This window comes from Chiloscyllium plagiosum, unplaced genomic scaffold (genome assembly GCF_037043375.1).
Source record: "Chiloscyllium plagiosum isolate Xiang-an unplaced genomic scaffold, Cpla_swu_hap1 HiC_scaffold_34, whole genome shotgun sequence".
Lineage (NCBI taxonomy): Eukaryota > Metazoa > Chordata > Chondrichthyes > Orectolobiformes > Hemiscylliidae > Chiloscyllium > Chiloscyllium plagiosum.
This window is the reverse complement of record NW_028270172.1, coordinates 48,663,074-48,680,216: the sequence shown is the minus strand read 5'-3', so window position 1 is coordinate 48,680,216 and position 17,143 is coordinate 48,663,074.

Below are 17,143 nucleotides of genomic sequence, written 5' to 3'. Positions count from 1 at the left end.
CCCAAAAGAAAGCTAATTCCAAAAGGAAAGTGATTTAAATTGCACATGGCGCGAACTTCATCCTCCAGTTTATAAATGGCATTTGTTTCCTCAATGCTGGGAAACTCAATTGTTGCCTTTACTATATATTTTCTTACGATGTTCTCGCATCTCAATGTTATCTGGTTGCTAGGTGATGTCAGCAACACAAACCTTTCCAGCAGGTACGTGGAGATAGTCTGAGCATCAGAGTGTAGAGAGGTGAATGCCAGCAAGTACAAGATTACTGGTTGATCGGCCAAAGCTATTTTAATCAAAACATCTTGATATGCAGTCAGTTATTAAATTTAAAATATGGAAACATTGCATTTTTCGTTCAATACTAAGTAAACACTAGTATTTCAATCTGCAAATCAAGTTTAAGGGCAACATTAGGGATTTTAATAAGTTGCAGATGCTGGAATTCTAAGTGCTGGTAAGACAAATGGGTTCAAAGTTTGGGAGAAGATTTGTAGCTCGGGTGCTGGCTGTTGTGGTTCTGTTCGCCGAGCTGGAAATTTGTGTTGCAGACGTTTCGTCCCCTGTCTAGGTGACATCCTCAGTGCTTGGGAGCCTCCTGTGAAGCGCATCTGTGTTGTTTCCTCCGGCATTTATAGTGATTTGTATCTGCCACTTCCGGTTGTCAGTTCCAGCTGTCCGCTGTAGTGGCCGGAATATTGGGTCCAGGTCGATATGTTTGTTGATAGAATCTGTGGATGAGTGCCATGCCTCTAGGAATTCCCTGGCTGTTCTCTGTTTGGCTTGTCCTATAATAGTAGTGTTGTCCCAGTCGAACTCCTGTTGCTTGTCATCTGCATGTGTGGCTACTAAGGATAGCTGGTCGTGTCGTTTCGTGGCTAGTTGGTGTTCATGGGGCGGCACGGTGGCACAGTGGTTAGCACTGCTGCCTCACAGCGCCTGAGACCTGGGTTCAATTCCTGCCTCAGGCGACTGACTGTGTGGAGTTTGCACGTTCTCCCCGTGTCTGCGTGGGTTTCCTCCGGGTGCTCCGGTTTCCTCCCACAGTCCAAAGATGTGCAGGTCAGGTGAATTGGCCATACTAAATTGCTCGTAGTGTTAGGTAAGGGGTAAATGTAGGGGTATGGGTGGGTTTCGCTTCGGCGGGTCGGTGTGGACTTGCCTGGATACTGCCTGACCTGCTGTGCTGTTCCAGCAATAAAGTTTCAACTGTTTCCACACTGTAATGTAATCTAATCTAATGATACGGATCGATTGGGACAACACTACTATTATAGGACAAGCCAAACAGAGAACAGCCAGGGAATTCCTAGAGGCATGGCACTCATCCACAGATTCTATCAAGAAACACATCGACCTGGACCCCATAAACCGGCTACTGCAGCGGACAGCTGGAACTGACAACCAGAAGCGGCAGAGACAAACCACTATAAATGCCGGAGGAAACAACACAGAAGCGCTTCACAGGAGGCTCCCAAGCACTGAAGATGTCACCTAGACGGGACGAAACGTCTGCAACACAAATTCACAGCTCGGCGAACAGAATCACAACAGACAAATGGGTTAATCAACATCCCGAGTTTACCAGTGACCAGAAATTGAACTGGACCAGTCATATGAATACTATGTCCACAAATCAGGTCAGAGACTAGGAATCCGACAGATAGTAACTCTAATAGTAACTCACCTACTGACCCCCACAGAATTTCCACCATCCACAAGATACAGATCAGGAGTGTGATGGAAAACTCCACACTTACCTGATTGCGTGCAGTTCCAACAACGCTTAAGAAGCTTGACACCATCTTCAACTAAGCAGCCCACTTGACTGGCACATTCACTCCCACCATCACACATGCAATGGCAGTGGTGTGTACTATCTACAGAATATACGGCAGTAATTTATCAGAAATGCACCTCAGACAGCAGCTTCCAAACCCACAACATCTACCACCTAGGAGTATAGGGCAAGGGATACATGGGAGAACCAACTTCATGTCACTCAACATCCAGACTTGAAAATGTATTGCCATTATTTCAGGGCTATTGGCTCCAAATGCTGGAACTTCCTCCCTAACATTATTGTAAATGTACCTTTTTATTCATTCATGGGATTTGGGTGTCACCAGCTAGGCCAGCATTTATTACCCATCCCTAATTGCCCAGAGAGTATATAAGTGTCAAACAAACCTCTGTGGGTCTGGGGTCACATGTAGGTCAGACCAGATGAGGATAGCAGTTTCCTTCCCGAAAGAACGTTAGTGAACCAGATAGTTTCTTTTCCTGACAATCGACCATTAGACTTCCAATTCCAGATATTTATTGAATTCAAATTCCAACATCTGCCACAGAAGGATTCAAACCATATCCCCAAAGCATTACCAGAATCTCTGGATTGGGTCAAGCGATAATACCACTAGCCCATCACCTCTCCATAACATACCCCAAACGACACCAGGTTAGAGTCCAACAGGTTTAATTGGAAGCACACTAGCTTTGTGCTTCCAATTAAACCTGTTGGACTATAACCTGGTGTTGTGTGATTTTTAACTTTGTACACCCCAGTCCAACACCGGCATCTCCAAATCATACCCCAAACGGACTATAGCAGTTCAAGAAGGTAACCAACTACCACTTTCTCAAGAGCAATTGGGGATAGCCAATAAATGCTGGCCCAGCCAACAAAGCCTATGCAATGGAACAAATGAAAAATATCTGCATCAGAAAAGTTGAGAGGCAGGCAACGAGGTTTCATCAGCATGGACAAATTTCTTGGCTTTCGTTTATAGTGGTTTGTACGGTGATAATTCATATAACCCAAACGTAGTACTGCTGTATTTCAGGAAAATGTCAAAGTTAATTCTCACTGGTGTGAAATCCTAACACATATACATTTGAAGAATGGTCACTGGATTTGGAAACGTCAACTGTACTTACTCTGTACAAATGTTGGCAAACCTGCTGAGTTTCCCCAGCAATCTCTGTCTTTTGGTTTCAGATCTTCAGCATCCGCAGTTCTTTGTTTTATTTTTGCATTTATATGGTTTGTTTTACTCTTTTTACTGTGTTCCATAGGAATATGACTGTGCCATGAAGAGGAGTGCCATGATGGGTGGTCAGTGAAGCTTCTGTGGAGCATAAATTCCAGATGCAGATCAATTGGGTTGAATGTTCTATTTCCACAACTGCACATGCTATGGAATTTAATCCCTCACTTACCTCTCACCATTCAATTAATTCACAGTCGCACTAGCTCAACTAAACTAATCTGCCTTTGAATTGTTTGACATATCCTTAAAAATATTCAATGATGTAAATGATGAAAAAATTGTTTGATTCAGTATCAACAGACATTTATGACAGACAGTCCTAGATTTCTGCTAAACATGTGAAGACATCTTTCCTGATTTTACTTTTAAATGACTGAGTGCTAATTTTAAGATTGTCAGGTTTTGAATCCCACTACCATAGACAATGTCTGCTCCATCCAATCTACTGATAGAGGTTTATAAAATCATGAGGGGCATGGATAGGGTAAATCGACAAGATCTTTTCCCTGGGATGAGAGAGGAAAAATTTAAAAGGGATCTAAGGGGCAATTTTTTCATGCAGATGGTGGTGCACGTGTGGAATGAGCTGCCAGAGGAAGTGATGGAGGCTGGTGCAATTACAACATTTAAAAGGCACCTGGATGAGTATATGAATAGGAAGGACATGAGGCTGTTTTCGTTCGAGAGAAGAAGGTTGAGAGGTGACTTAATAGAGACGTAGGATAATCAGAGGGTTAGATAGGGTGGACAGGGAGAGCCTTTTTCCAAGTATGGTGACGGCGAGCACGAGGGGACATAGCTTTAAATTGAGGGATGATAGATATAGGACAGGTGTCAGAGGTAGTTTCTTTACTCAGAGAGTAGCAAGGGTATGGAATACTTTGCCTGCAACGGTAGTAGATTCGCCAACTTTAAGTACATTTAAGTCGTCATTGGACAAGCACATGGATGTACATGGAATAGTGTAGGTTAGATGAGCTTCAGATTGGTATGACAGGTCGGCGCAACATCGAGGGCCGAAGGGCCTGTACTGCACTGTAATGTTCTATGTTCTAAGGGTTTAGAGGGATATGGGCCAAGTGCTAGCAAATGGGACTAGATTAGGTTAGCATATCTGGTCAGCATAGACAAGTTGGACCAAAGGGTCTGTTTCCGTGCTGTAACTCTCTATGACTCTGTGACTCGACTGAAATCTTCTATCACTGGGATTGGGAGCAACAAACATTTATTTAATGCATTTTACACAATTGTGCTTCCCTGGAGAATTCATTCTCAAACTTTAGAAAGATTGCAAATGACACCAGAATTTGAGGCGTAATGGACAGCGAAGAAGGCGATCTCAGAGTACAATGGGACCTTGATCAGATGGGCCAAAGGGCTAAGAAGTGGCAGATGGAGTTTAATTTAGATAAATATGAGGAGTTGCATTTTGGAAAGGCAAATTGGGGCAGGACTTATACATTTAATGGGCGTGTTGCTGAACAAAGACCTTGGAGTGCACGTTCATAGTTCCTTGAAAGTGGAATCCCAGGTTGACAGGATAGTGAAGGAGGTGTTTGGTATGCTTGCCTTTAGTAATCAGTGCATTGAATATAGGAATTGGGAGGTAACGTTGTAGCTGTACAAGACATTGGTTCGGCCACTTTGGGAATTCTGCATTCAATTCTGGTCTCCCTATTAAAAGAAGGATGTTGTGAAACTTGAAAAAAATTTTAAAAAGATTTACAAGTATGTTGCCTGGGTTGTAGGGTTTGAGTTATAGGGGCAGACTACGTAGTGCGGAGCTATTTTCCCTGGAGCATCAGAGGCTGAACGATGACCTTATAGAGGGGCATGGATAGGGTAAGTAGCCAAGGTCTTTTCCCCAGGGTGGGGTAGTTTAAAACTAGAGACCATAGGTTTAAGGTGAGAGGCGAACGATTTAAAAGGGACCTTGGGGGCAACTTTTTCACACGTGTTTGGTTTGAGCTGCCAGAGGAAGTGGTGGAGGCTGGTATAATTACAACATTTAAAAGGCATCTGGATAGCTATATCAGTAGGAAGCATTTAGCTAAGTATGGGCCAAATGGGGCTAGATTAATTTAGGATATCTAATCAGTATGAATGGGTTGGACCGAAGAGTCTGTTTTTATGATGTACAGCTCTATGACTGTATGACATTATGCCACATGTAGAGAAATTGGGGGAGGTGAGGAATAGCTTGATAAAAGAGGTAGTTTTCAGGAACATTGTAAAGGATAAGAGAAAATTGGAGAGGATTAAAGATATAATTTCATAGCTTAGAGCATCTGATATCATGATTGCCAATGGTTAACTGATGAAAATTGCGAATGTGTATCGAGGCCACATTTGAAGCAGTACAAACATCTCAGAGGGTAGTTGAGCTGAAAGAGATTATTGTGGAAGTGATATGGCAATAATTTGTCAACAAAGTTGAGAATTAAAATTGGGGGTTTTCAGACGATAAGATGATTGCATGAAGGCAAGACTAAACAGAATTCTGGTGTGAATTAAAATACTGACAGATGAATTTTGGATGAGCTTGAATTTACAAGCAGTGCAAAGTATAAGACAATCAGAAAAGGATTGGAAAGTCATGTCAGAAATCACACAACACCAGGTTATAGTCCAACAGGTTGAATTGGAAGCACCTTCATCAGGTGGGCGTGCACTCTGAAAGCTCATGCTTCCAATTAAACCCGTTGGACTATAACCTGGTATTGTGTGATTTTTAACTTTGTACACCCCAGGCCAACATCTGCATCTCCAAATCATGAAAGTCATGTCAGATTGTGATGAACAATTGGATAAAGATTTTCTAGTGCTATGTTCCCAAAATCACTTATTACTTATGCAAATCCCCACCTCGTGACCCCCCCCCACCCACTGCCCATTCATTGTAATCTTCTACTAGGCAACAGTGCTTGTGACTGCTGGAACTGACCTCAAATTTAAAAGGCAAAAGTGAGGACTGCAGATGCTGGCAACCAGAGTTTAGATCAGACTGGTGCTGGAAAAGCACAGCAGGTCAGGCAGCATCCGAGGAGCAGGAAACTCGACGTTTTGGGTTTGCCCGAAACATCGATTTTCCTGCTCCTTGGATGCTGCCTGACCTGCTGTGCTTTTCCAGCACCACTCTGATCTAAACATCAAATTTAAAAGGCAGTTGTGCACACAGTCAAATGCTGACAGTCTAGAAATGCCCTGCATGAGTTGTTTTACTTGTCCCGGATATGGCAAATAAAGGAAGACTGGTGCTTTGCTTTCTGACAAGGACCTGAAAGTTCTAGTGGACACAGTGGTGCAGGGGAGGGCTGTCCTGTTCCCCAGGATCAGCAGAAGAACCTATGTGCTGTTGGGCTTAACAATGATATCTTCAAACCAGATTGTTAAGGGTTAATTGTTAAGGATTAATTAGAGATGACAATATGCAATTGGAGAAAGTGGAAAAGTACATGGAAAGCAGACCAGTGCAAAAACAGCCATTTTTGGCTGAAAGAGAACTACATTGACATTGGCTGAGGCCTGGGAAACAGACTGTTGTACAGTTAATACAAAGACACTTGGAATTGTTTTTGCACAATGAAATGTCTGGAAAAGTACTGAAAGTATAAGAAATGCTAATACAACACATAACATTAGATTCAGAGCAATATTAATATTAGGTGTTTTGACCCATTCAAACCGTTTTACCATCGAACCGGGTTCATAAGATGAAGGCTATAGACTTTCACTATCGGGCTGGGGTTTGCAAGACCACTGCTGTGGAATCTGAGATAGTACCACTATCACCAGTCCCCGACAAGCCAAAAATCAATGTGACTTATTAGTTTGCATATGGAAGTAAAGTAGATTGCATTAATAGAGTTTCTCATTCATTTGTATATATTAAGTAGATTAAGCAAATACATTTGCAATGTATCGAAGTACATATGTTTTCTTTTGATCATACTTTAAAGAACCCATTGGTACTTTTAGCCTAACAGCACACACTACCAGCAGGGACTGAGATTGCTACCGAGGTCAATTGCAATCTCCAAAGTCCACAGGAATGCTCAGCAATGCCACAAGAAGATCAATGATTTCCTTTGTGTTGCCAAGGGAAGTGTCACCATCCTCTGTCTGGTACCTCAGATTTACTCCATCTCTGCTACAGTACCCACCTCCCACCAAGATTCATGCTCCACCATACTTCCCTGTAACAACTTCCCTCTCTCACTTTCCCAAAACTCAATTCCACCAATACTACTAAACCTGCATGACCTCTGCATCCAGAAAGGTGCCTCCAACCTGCACAATTGAAATCCTTACCTTCTCTCCCAAAACAATCGCCTCTGAAACACACCCTTGACCTTTAGCGATGGACCCTCAAGATTGACCACAGCCTTGTTTCTTGACAAACTTGGAGAGATAGACCCAGCTGATGACTGACCAGACCCATGGCTGCTTCCACACTGACTTCCCGTGACTCTCCGGACCAGTTGAACTGGCCCCTAAAGCTAACTGTGGCCCATTTCCCAGTAAGTGGAGAAATGGGCCCCTTGACTGCTCCATATGCAAACCCTGAACTGATCTTGGAGACTGCCCTTGATGTACTGTGTTGGGACACCATGGATAAAGGCTGTCTCTTTTGGCAACTGAGGACTATTCCCCTTACACTTTGAGACATGGCCATTTGTTTGAAGGACATGCAGTGTATTTGGCATGTACACCACTGGCACATGGTGTAGGTGTGAGACTTATGTCACATGGTGATGTACAGCAACATGCCCACTACATTGTTTGCCACTGACAGACTGGTTAGCAAGGTTAGATCTCATGGAATACAGGGAGAACTAGCTATTTGGATACAGAACTTGCTTAGAGGTAAAAAAACTGAGATGGTGGAAGAGGGTTGTCCTTCACATTGGAGGCCTGTGACCAGTGGGGTGCCTCAAGGATCAGTGCTGGGTCCACTACTTTTCATCATTTATATAAATGATTTGGATGTGAGTATAAGATGACACCAAAATTGGAGGTGTAGTGGATAGCGAAGAAGGTTACCTCAGATTACAACAGGATCTTGATCAGATGGGCCAATGGGCTGAGAAGTGGCAGATGGAGTTTAATTTAGATAAATGCAATGGTGCTACATTTTGGGAAAGCAAATCTTATACACTTAATGGTAAGGTCCTAGGGAGTATTGATGAACAAAGAGTACAAGAATTGGGAGGTCATGTTGCAGCTATACAGATCATTGGTTAGGCCACTGTTGGAATTGCATGCAATTCTGGTCTCCTCCCTATCAGAGAGATGTTGTGAAACTTGAAAGGGTTCAGAAAAGATTTACAAGGAAGTTGGCAGGGTTGGAGGATTTGAGCTATAGGAAGAGGTTGAATAGGCTAAGGCTGTTTTCCCTGGAGCATCGGAGCTGAGGGGTGACCTTATAGAGGTTTATAAAATCATGAGGTGCATGGATAGGATAAATAGACAAAATCTCTTCCTTGGGTGGGGGAGTCCAGAACTAGAGGGCATAGGTTTAGAGTGAGAGGGGAAAGATATACAGGAGACCTAAGGGGCAACTTTTTCACGCAGAGAGTAGTATGTGTATGGAATGAGCTGCCAGAGGAAGTGGTGGAGGCTGGTACAATTACAACATTTGAAAAGTATCTGGATGGGTATATGAATGGGAAGGGTTTGGAGGGATATGGGCCAAGTGCTGTCAGGTGAGACTAGATTGGGTTGGTATATCTGGTCAGCATGGACAAGTTGGACCGGAGGGTCTGTTTCCGTGCTGTACATCTCTATGACTCTATGACTCTAAGTTGCCTGGCTTTGCGTCTATGTTAAACAACAAGGCAAGACAGAAGCACTGTCAGCCAGTCAGGTCTGGCTGAGGAGGCAAAGTGGAAAAAGGCAAGGCAGAGATCCTGTGAGCATCCAAGTAGGCACAAAGTGAATGGGCGATATGAGACCAAGCAAAGATCCTGAGAAGTATCCTAGTCCAATCCTGTTGGGTACCTGTTTCTGTGTGCAGTGTTCTAGCGACAGCAGACCAATGAAAGCTGCCAGCATCCTACAAAATGCAGCTTTGAAGTGCAACACATATTGTAAGTGGATCAGAGAATTGCCAAAAAGGCATAGTGATGACATGTGTCAGATGTCAATGTCCATGGATGTAGGCAATGCTTTCAGGAATGTGCCCTAAGATGGGCTAAGATGTTGGTATCTGGTGTCCAAGGAGTAAGTAGTGAACTGCAGTCACCATGTTACCGCTCCAACTTTCATGTCAGGAATTGTCAGCTCTCAAGTTTCTGTCCCTGGGAGAATGGAAAACTGCTACTAACGGGATTACATTAACTAATAATGAGATGCTAATGCATGCCACAATGTGCAGATAAATAAGAATAGTGAGAATCACATCTTGCTGTTCAACACTTGGTTTGAAAATAGGACTTATTGCTCTTGACGTCAAGAAGCTCCTTGCTGGCCATCTCATGTGATTTTATTTGCTAAAGGTCATGCAGGGTCTGAGAGGATTCCACCTATAAGATTAGATTACTGGTTTGTAAAATGACTGTTCAATGCTGTGGAAGTAGGGAAGTCCTGTATTTGTAACACTTATTATGTCTCCCTACATGCATCTGAAACTCATGGAAATAAGAACCAAGGTTAGACAACCTGTCATTATAATTTGACCCTTTTAGTCTGGTGAATTATTTCCAAGGATAATATATCCTTCCTGTGAAGCGGTGATCGAGTTGAACATGATACTCCCGATGGGGACTGATCAAGCTCTGTGCAACTGAAGCACAAGTCCTAATTGTTTTTATCCCAGTTCCATTCCATTAGTTTTTGAGTACACTTTTTGAAATTTACCATCTTCATGATTTATATATACAGATACCTAAATCTATTTGCTCCTCCACAGCTCCTTTATCTTCAGGAAGATATTCCAATTTGTCTTTCTTGGATGCTCCCTGCGTTGTCAGAATGAACTTCTGCGTTGTCAGAATACTCAAAGTCTGACCCACTCACTTGGTCCAGACTACACCATTTACGGTACAATAACATAAGAATATAAAAAGCATAAATAAGTAAGGTGAAGGGGTAGGAATAAACTAATGGCCCCTCAAGTCTATTCTGCCATTATTCAGTATAATCATAGCTGATCTTCTGCCTCAACTCAAGCATCCTTGTTGTTCCTCATATTTCTTAATGCCCTCAAAGATGTTTGTCCATCTCAATTTTGAATACAATAAATGTAGAATCAAATGTCCAGACCTTATTTTTCAGAATTTTTCTGAAATCCAAAAATTCACTCTCCTCTGCGTGAAGAAATGTCTCCTCATCTCAGTCTTGAATAAAGAACTTTGAAACTGCCCCTGAGTTCTAGATACCTGAGTCAGGGGAACCAACCTCTCAGTTCTACCTTCAGTATTTTGCATAATTCAACAAGATCAATCCTGATTCTTCTAAACTCCAAAAAGTATAAACCCAATTTACTAAATTTGTCATCCCAGAAACTAAATTGATGAACATTCACGGTTGTGTCTCCAACATGAGGGTATCCTTCCTTAAATATGGGGACTATACTTTTGCTTTTGAGACGGGATTGGGAGTTGGGCCATTTCCTGACGTTATTAGCTGCCTTCTGCTTCAACGACAAGGTCAGGTTATTCTCCCAAGTAGGTTGGGGACAGGATGCAGTTCAGCTGCAATCTCCGAAAGCAGGCTTCTGGCAAGATGAGACACAGCATACGTGAGACAGGCAGGTAGGAATGCTGATCTCAGTTTACTAGGACAATAATCCAGTTCTGCTCTTTACTGCTAGGGACTATAGCCCTCATCCCTGACATTTTTAGCATCTGAGCCGCTCCACAAACTCTCTAATCCCCATGCCCATATCTCTTCTCTACCAACTCACCAGGTATTCAAATTTTCAGAACTCATGAAGCCCTTAATAAAAGCAAAATAATGCTAATGCTGGAAATCTGAAATCAACACAGAATGCTGGAGAAACTCAGCTGGACTGGCAATTTCTGTGGAGAGAGAAACAGAGTATTTTGTGTCTGGTATAACTTATTCATAACTTCACACCCCCATAATAATACTGGCAATTCTTTGAAATGCTCATGAAGCTGTCAAAATAAACAAACCTACATTCAAACTCCTTTTGAACAAAAACTTTACACCTCTTAATATCACACAATACTATTAATGAAATCAGCTATGGCAACAACCCCTTCTATCTGAAATTATTAGTGTTGAAATTCAACCAAGCATAGATAATGAGGTTTCATTGTACAACTGTGTTAACAATTAACTGAATCCATTAAAATCTTTGAAGTTGCCTGAGAAAATTAGCACGGGTTAAATAATCTCAGAGAGTGGAATGCGTGGTTCTAAGGCTGGAGTAAGTGAAATAGGTTTTGTTTTATGATGCACTGGCATCAGAGTTTTGAACACGGTTTTTGACAGTAGAAGTTGAAAGGCTAGTCAAGGTAACATTGGAATATTTGAGCTTGAAAGTGACAAAAATGTAATTGAAGGGTTTCATTGTTAATGGGCTTAGTGCTTAATTTTTCAAGTGGGGTGGTAAGGTACAAATATCCAACTCCTCTTGCTGGCATGTCAGTTCTTCTCTTTGCAGGTAGGGCCCATTGCTTTCCTCCCTCACACCCCCATGCATCCTCCATACCCCTTCTGTAACCTTTTGTGGGTCTACAGCGCCCTCCCTGAATTCTCCTCTTCCTTGAGCGTCTTCCCCTTACCCTACCACTGGCAGCTGTGTTTTCAGCCACCCAGGAATTCTCTCACAAAATTTCTCCACTTCCATTCCAAAACTCTGTCTACTCCTTCTCGTATCTGCTTGGGCTGAGTGCTATTTCTTTTTCATTTAGCCTTTCAGAAATCTTTTGAATGTTTAACTGTATTAGTGTTGATATATCAATGCAAGTTGTTACTGAAATATACACATTTACTCATTTAAGCTATAAGCTGTTTTGTTGAAACAGAAAATGTAATTGTTCTCAAAAAGTAAATTAACCACATGCTCTGAATAGCGCAAATAGCATCATTTTAAATACAGAACAGTTTAGATCTATTTGCAAATGCATTTGTTCCACTGGGGGGCAGAAGCATAACACTCAGTAAGAGTTGTAACGTTGACTGCATAGCTCAGCTTCTAACTACAGGTTGAAATAACTGGTCTGTTGATTATTCGTGCAGTGCAGAATATCAAATGACAATGCTGGAACTTCATTATGAATTTATGGGCAATATAGTTTATGGTGTTTGATATCTGTATTTGAATATATTTTCAATAGTACTGATGTAGCTACTGAATCCAGATTTTCATTTTTATTTAAAATTAGGCAGTATCCCAGCAAATTGTCATCTTCAAGGAAAGATCCAGAATACAGAAACAGCATTAAGAGAGTCATAATCATGGAGATCAATTATACGTCTCCTTAAGTGCAAATCAAGATGGAAAATCGAGTGGGGATCAGTGGTGATCTAAGCAGGAAAATGAACTGCCTCTAAGAATACGATAGGAGAAAGTGAGGACTGACCGGCTGCGCTTTTCCAGCAACACATTTTCACCTAAGAATACGATATCTATCAAAACAGTTTTGAAATTAAAGCAGATCTTCTGCCTCTGTACGACCAATGTTGGTTGCAGCTCCTGGTGGTATAACGAGTATGAGCTGTTGGATGTTTCTAATTTACAACTGGGTACGTAGATATTGTCCATCTAACCTAGAAGTACCAATTGTCAGAATGAAAATGATTTAACATTTCAAAGGGACATAAAGCAACCAGTGCTGCTGGTACTTTAATATGTGCAACCACACCCTGTCCTCCAATTGGCATATATGTCCAAACTAATACAAACTGAAACAAAGGCAAGGTGCTGGAGAAACTCAGTGGGTCTGACAGCATCTGTAGAGGAAAAATAGAGTTAACTTTTCAGATCCAGTAACCCTTTATCTGAACTGAAAACGGCTGGAAATTGTGGTAATATATTGCCAAAAATGTTGGTGCTTCTTCCGAGCTGAACACCTGTTAGCAGAATTCTTAATGGGGTGAACAAAATAGTGGGGTTGTACGGAGGCAAGGGCAGTAAAACAGAGTATAACAGCTAACCAGCGCTTACCATATAGGTATAGTTAAAAGGTATGCTATAAACAATTTTCCATCTATCACTTCAAGTTTCTGCAGCTGACAGCTGGTGTCAGCATAGATTGGACCAGGTTGCATCTCAGAGCTGCTTGTTTGCTTTCCTAATAAGTTTGTAGCACTTGTTCACTTAGCACCTACCTGCAAGTTTACAGCATCTCTGCGTTGTCAGTCACATAACCAACCAAGTTTTCCTCGCAGCTCAGCAGTGCTCAGTCAAGGGAGCGCACATCTTGCTTGACAGCAGTATGCTATATCAGTCTCACACCTACAGCATATGCCAGCAGCTTTGGAACAAACAATAGATGTGCAACAAGCAGGCAGCTATGTCTCAAAGTCTTAGGGGAACAGACCTCACTGAAGTCCATGGAAGCACGCATACGTCAGGGATCCTGGCACAGTAAATCAAGGGCAGCATCTGATACCAGTCCAGGGATTGGCCAGTCAGACATCCAGTCAGGTTGATTTCAGTTAGGGGTCCATACCTCTGCAGTCCAGTGCATGGTTCATGGTTCAACCTGTCTGGGGGTGGGGGGAGTGGGGATGGGTTGGCCTAATGTGATCAGGGAGATACATGGGCATCAGCTACGGATCTGAGCACTTGTCGTCCAGGGCTATCCATTTGGGTCACTGAAGAGGGTAGGCCACAGCCAGTCTATCAGGTCCATTTAGAAAAACTAATAGGTGAGGGAGATGGGTGAGAGGTGAACAAGGTTGGTCTGCGGAAAGGAGATTCAGAAACTTATTTGTGGCATTTGCAGGCTGCAAACTGTGGGGAAGGAGGCAATTGTATTTGTAGGGGGTGTTCTAGTAAAGCATGGATTGCACCTGAACCAGAAGGGCACCAATATCCTGGGAGGTAGGTTTGCTAGCACTCTTCGGGGGGGTTTAAACTAATTTGGCAGGGGGGATGGGATCCGAACTTGTAGTCCAGCAAGTAGGCTAGCTGTTTGTCAGGATGTCCAAGAATGTAGGGATGCTGTGGAGAAGGTAGCACTGACAGGGAGTACTTGCGGACACAGAGATGGGCTCAAGTGTGTATACTTCAATGCAAGGAGTATCAGAAATAAGGTGGGTGAACTTAAGGCGTGGATCGGTACCTGGGACTATGATGTGGCCATCACGGAAACGTGGATAGAAGAGGGACAGGAATGGTTGTTGGAGGTTTCTGGTTACAGATGTTTCAGTAAGATTAGGGAGGGTGGTAAAAAAGGAGGGCGGGTGGCGTTGCTAATTAGAAATGGTATAACGGCTGCAGAAAGGCAGTTCGAGGGGGATCTGCCTTTGGAGGTAGTATGGGCTGAAGTCAGAAATAGGAAAGGTGCAGTCACCTTGTTGGGTGTTTACTATAGGCCCCACAATAGCAGCAGAGATGTGGAGAAACAGATTGGGAAACAGATTTTGGAAAGGTGCAGAAGCCACAGGGGAGTAGTCATAGGTGATTTCAACTTCCCAAACATTGATTGGAAGCTCTTTAGATCAAGTAGATTGGATGGGGCAGTGTTTGTGCAGTGTGTACAGGAAGTTTTTCTAACTCAGTATGTAGATTGCCCGACCAGAGGGGAGGCCATATTGGATTTGGTACATGATAACGAACTGGGACAAGTGATGGGCTTGTTAGTGAGTGAACATTTTGGTGATGGTGACCACAATTCTGTGACTTTCACCTTGGTTATGGAGAGAGATAGGTGCTTGCAACAGGGTAGGTTTTATAATTGGGGGAAGGGTAAATACGATGCTGTAAGACAGGATCTGAGGAGCATAAGTTGGGAGCATAGGCTGTCAGGGAAGGATGTCGTGGAAATGTGGAACTTTCCTTGATATGTATGTACCTGCCTGACAGGTACATACATATCAAGGAACAAATACGACGTGTCCTTGATATGTATGTACCTGTCAGGCAGGAAAGAGATGGTCGTGTGAGGGAACCTTGGTTGACGAGGGAGGTTGAACGTCTTGTAAAGAGGAAGAAGGGGGCTTACATAAGGTTGAGGAAATAAGGTTCAGACAGAGCACTGGAGGGATACAGGATAGCCAGAAGGGACATGAAGAAAGGGATTAGGAGAGCTAAGAGAGGGCATGAAAAATCTTTGGCGGATAGGATCAAGGATAACCCCAAGGCATTTTATGCGTATGTGAGAAACATGAGAATGATGAGAACGAGGGTAGGTCTGATCAAGGACAGTAGTGGGAGACTGTGTATTGAGTCAGAAGAGATAAGTGAGGTCTTGAATGAGTACTTTTCTTCAGTATTTACAAACGAGAGGGACCGTATTGTTGAAGAGGAGTGTGAAATGGACTGGTAAGCTAGAGGAGATATTTGTTAGGAAGGAAGATGTGTTGGACATTTTGAACAACTTGAGGATAGACAAGTCCCCCGGGCCTGACGGGATATATCCTAGGATTATGTGGGAAGCAAGAGAGGAAATTGCAGAGCCGTTGGCAATGATCTTTTTGTCTTCACTGTCAACAGGGGTGATACCAGGGGACTGGAGAGTGGCGAATGTTGTGCCCCTGTTCAAAAAAGGGAATAGGGATAACCCTGGGAGTTACAGGCCAGTTAGTCTTACTTCGGTGGTAGGCAAAGTAATGGAAAGGGTACTGAGGGATAGGATTTATGAGTATCTGGAAAGACACTGCTTGATTAGGGACAGCCAGCACGGATTTGTGAAGGGTAGGTCTTGCCTTACAAGTCTTATTGAATTCTTTGAGGAGGTGACCAAGCATGTGGATGAGGGTAGAGCAGTGGATATAGTATACATGGATTTTAGTAAGGCATTTGATAAGGTTCCCCATGGTAGGCTAATGCGGAAAGTCAGGAGGCATGTGATAGTTGGAAATTTGGCCAGTTGGATAGAAAACTGGCTAACCGGTCGAAGTCAGAGAGTGGTGGTAGATGATAAATATTCAGCCTGGAGCCCAGTTACAAGTGGAGTTCCGCAGGGATCAATTCTGGGTCCTCTGCTGTTTGTAATTTTTATTAATGACTTGGAAGAGGGAATCGAAGGGTGAGTCAGTAAATTTGCAGACGATACGAAGATTGGTGGAGTTGTAGATAGTGAGGAGAGCTGTTGTCGGCTGCAAAGGGACGTAGATATGATGCAGAGCTGGGCTGAGGAGTGGCAGATGGAGTTCAACCCTGTCAAGTGGGCGGCACGGTGGGCGGCACGGTGGCACAGTGGTTAGCACTGCTGCCTCGCAGCGCCAGAGACTCGGGTTCAATTCCCGACTCAGGCGACTGACTGTGTGGAGTTTGCACGTTCTCCCCGTGTCTGCGTGGGTTTCCTCCGGGTGCTCCGGTTTCCTCCCACAGTCCAAAGATGTGCAGGGTCAGGTGAATTGGCCATACTAAATTGCCCGTAGTGTTAGGTAATGGGTAAATGTAGGGGTATGGGTGGGTTTCGCTTCGGCGGGTCGGTGTGGACTTGTTGGGCCGAAGGGCCTGTTTCCACACTGTAATCTAATCTAAAAAAAGTGTGAGGTTGTCCATTTTGGAAGGACAAATAAGAATGCAGAATACAGGGTTAACGGTAGGGTTCTTAGTAAGGTGGAGGAGCAGAGGGATCTTGGGGTCTATGTTCATAGATCTTTGAAAGTTGCCACTCAGGTGGATAGAACTTGTAAGAAGGCCTATGGTGTATTAGCGTTTGAATTCAAGAGTCGTGAAGTGATGTTACAACTGTACAGGACTTTGGTTAGGCCACATTTGGAGTACTGTGTGCAGTTCTGGTCGCCTCACGTTAGGAAAGATGTGGAAGCTTTGGAGAGGGTGCAGAGAAGATTTACCAGGATGTTGCCTGGAATGGAGAATAGGTCGTACGAGGATAGGTTGAGCGTGCTAGGCCTTTTCTCATTGGAATGGAGAAGGATGAGGGGTGACTTGATAGAGGTGTATAAGATGATCAGGGGAATAGATAGAGTAGACAATCAGAAAC